General features: G+C 37.0%; 1 long non-coding RNA gene across 1 annotated transcript; it reads left to right on the forward strand.

Annotated features, from left to right (window-relative positions):
- Positions 1-1,122: 1,122 nt before the first annotated feature.
- On the forward strand, positions 1,123-2,705 carry LOC121027585 (uncharacterized). Its single transcript, XR_005788810.1, has 2 exons — positions 1,123-1,549; positions 2,522-2,705. It is a non-coding gene; the product is annotated as an uncharacterized LOC121027585 (long non-coding RNA).
- The last annotated feature ends 897 nt before the right edge of the window (positions 2,706-3,602 follow it).

Consider the following 3,602-nt stretch of genomic DNA (forward strand, 5'->3'; position numbering starts at 1 on the left):
AACTTTTATACACTGCTAGTGGGAACACGAAATGATACAACTACTTTGGGAAACAACATGGCATTTTCTCAAAAACTTAACACATACATGCCAGATGATCCAGCCATTCCACTACTAGGAATTCACTCAAGAAAAGTGAAAGCCTAGAATTTTAAATAAATGGGGTCATACAGTATCTATTCATTTTGTTTACCTGGCATTTTCAGCCAGCTTAATTATTAAGAGACTCATCCATGTTTAGTAAACATCAATTGAGGGGCGCCTGGGTGGTGCAGTCGGTTAAGCGTCTGACTTCAGCCAGGTCACGATCTCACGGTCCGTGAGTTCGAGCCCCGCGTCGGGCTCTGGGCTGATGGCTCAGAGCCTGGAGCCTGTTTCCGATTCTGTGTCTCCCTCTCTCTCTGCCCCTCCCCCGTTCATGCTCTGTCTCTCTCTGTCCCAAAAATAAATAAACATTGAAAAAAAAATTTTTTTTAAAAAAAACATCAATTGTGCATGCCTATTTATTCCCTAACAGTATCAAGATTATCAAACCATTAAGCAAAATTGCTGCTTATTCCTAACTTGAAACATATATCTTCTTCATGATCCAAAAGGAAGGTTTGAATTTAGGAATTCTATGCTCTAACATAATGATGTAGAAAAAGTTAGACTGTAGACCCATGGCCTCTGGCTCATCCCAATAGTGGCCCACTCAATTCTGGTCCCCCCTAAGGTCTGTGCATTGCAAAGGGTATCACAACACTTCTAGTTAAGCTTTGCCCACACCTCCCCTAAGTATCTGTCTCTTGAACACTCCTGGGGTTTAGAGTGACATATCCTGGTAGTATCTGACCTGGGAGAGAGTCAGATCAGGCTTCAGAAGCAAGGTCAGGGACATCTGGGCAAGGAATTGTGGGGTCCTGGGTGCTCAGAGAAGTGGGCACTAGGGCTTCATGTGCTCGTGCTCCCGTGGTTCCTGGAACTCCTTTCCTAATGGGGAGGGGAGTAGCCAGAGCAGGCCCAACAGATTCCATAACTGGAAAACCAGCCCAGTGGGCAACTGGTATATATACTTTTTATTTTCAAACTGCTCATATATGCTGTGTACACCTTTCTGTACGTGTAATATATAATGATATATTAATTTATAATGAGCTGCTTTGTTAATGTTCTGAAGACTTTGGCTGAGTAGAAAGCCATGTTTGGGGGCCCAAGTAACTGGTAGATCAGGGTGGGGTGGGATTCACCTCATTTTGTGAGAACACAATGGGGCTCTGGTGAGCTGACATGGTAACAGGAGCCTTGTGAGTATCAGGAGATGATGTCAACAGATGAAAGTAAAAAAACAGGTGTGGTGACTTTGTGTGCATAAGATACTTCAACAGCACCTCACCAGAGTGAACTGTAACTGTAGGGGAGAAAAAGGAGATAGTCCTGGAATCTAAAGACTCTTGTTTCTGCATACATGTCAGAAACAGGCACAGAAGGAGGGAGCAGAAAATGTATTTCTGCTTTCCTTGGCTTTAACTGGCAACCAAGCTTCACAGAATATAGCAAGTGTTTTAAGGTTGTTGGCCATATTGTTACATATGTTTTGTGCAATATTAATTATATAATTTTGAATCAGAATTGATGCAAAATTCTTCTTAAATCTTATCACATTTCATCCATCTAAATACCTGAGATATAATTTTCTTCACATAATCTTGAGGATAGAAATTATGTCATTGCACTCTATATGTATATCTGCATCTTGTTTCTGAATGAATGAGTGAATCCTATTTCTATTTTTCAAATAGACAAACTGAAGTTCACTGATTTTAAACATATATGATTGAGTGAGACTTAAGCTATTTTTGAGGGCAAACCTGGAAAAGAATTAAAATAACTTTAAGCTGTCAGTTTTTAAAAATTAAGCATTTTCCATGAATTAAAATTGGAAACGGTTATAAGTACAAATGTAATGTAAACAGAAATATTAGATGAACCCTCACCAGGGAGGAATGGGAGTTGAAATAGATTGTTGTTCTCATGGGTTTGACACAGACCAGAGCCTATCTATTAGGAAGTTTTTGTTGCTCTGTGGTGAAACGAGTAGAAAATAAAAAGAATGCAGGGAGTTTTAAATGAAGATCATTTTATCTAATATCATATAATGTTCTTAATTTAAGATCACATACTTTCAACTTTTTTGTCAAAATTTGTCAAAAATTCCTTCATTTTATAAAATCATGGCCAGAGTATTGACTGATTGATCTGTTTATCTATCATCTATCTACCCTGCATGTATCTTATCTATTATATTATTTTGGCAACATAAAAAGAAGGAAATCTCTTGTCAGCTCCTTTAAAAAAAAAATTTCCGCACTAAAACATTCACATTTGAAACCACATATGCAATCACCCATTCAATCCTGAAACTATGATTTCTCACTAGAAAAGTGATAGACGTTATTGTGAAGATGGTTTTTGTACTTTCTGGTTCAAAAAAAACCCCCAGATGTTTAAGGTTAAATTGTTTGCATTTTTTGTCATGAAGAACTGGGGCACAACCTATCTCCATGATGAATGTTTGCGGAAGGAAAGATGTGGCTACATAGAAGACAACTATATCCTGGAGAAAAAGTACCTCGGGAGGAGAATTATTTGCTGACATGTGCAACTAAAATTTTTTGTGAGAGTATTAGAAATCGAATAAAGTTTGGTAAGTTATTTAAAAATAACCGGTTCCTGTGTTCCCATTAGCACAACTGGGTGATCTTTTATCAGGAAAGATATGAACAATTTTATTCATATTTTTTAAATTCAGATTTTGATTTTTTTCTATTACTCTACAAAAATGAGACATTATTCAACACTGTACCCTGTTTTTTCTTTCTCTTTCAAATTTAAACTTGAGTATAAATTGCATTTACTTGGGGTCTTTGTTTTCTATAGTGAGTTTAAGTTCCTATCTGTTAATGTAATGCCTTCAATCAACATTGCTATTTCATTTTCTCTGATTGAAATAATCCCATTTCCAATAGTAGTACTGATAATGATAATTTTTATTTAAAAATCCTACAGTGGCATTTTTAAGAAATTATTACAGTCAAGAGCAGACCAAAATCCTCCTTGGGTAATGGAGATACAGGAAATTTTCAGGTAGAGCACATCCGACTGGCTTCATAGGCCTCATAATCTTACTGCCTTACAGACACATCTCATATATGCATATGTATAACAACAGTAACACACTTAAATTGAAAGCTGTTTCAGGAGCGACTGGATGGCTCAGTTGGTTAAATATCCGATTCTTGATATAGGCTCAGGTCATGATCTCAGTTAGTGAGTTTGAGCCCAGCATCAGGCTCTGCACTGACAGTGTGGAACCTACTTGGAATTCTCTCTCTCTCTCTCTCTCTCTCTCTCTCTCTCTCTCTCCTCCTACCCACCTCAAAAATAAAAATAAATTTAAGAAAAGTTGTTTCAGAGGACATTTATGTGGAAAAGTGGGACAGTAGGAATGGAAATATTAAACTGATTGAAAAAAGTTTTTCTTATGATAGGAAGGAACACTGACACCATACTGCGTTTTCTTTTCTTTTCTTTTCTTTTCTTTTCTTTTCTTTTCTTTTCTT

This window comes from Herpailurus yagouaroundi, unplaced genomic scaffold, assembly GCF_014898765.1.
Source record: "Herpailurus yagouaroundi ecotype Mexico unplaced genomic scaffold, PumYag 77, whole genome shotgun sequence".
Classification (NCBI taxonomy): domain Eukaryota; kingdom Metazoa; phylum Chordata; class Mammalia; order Carnivora; family Felidae; genus Herpailurus; species Herpailurus yagouaroundi.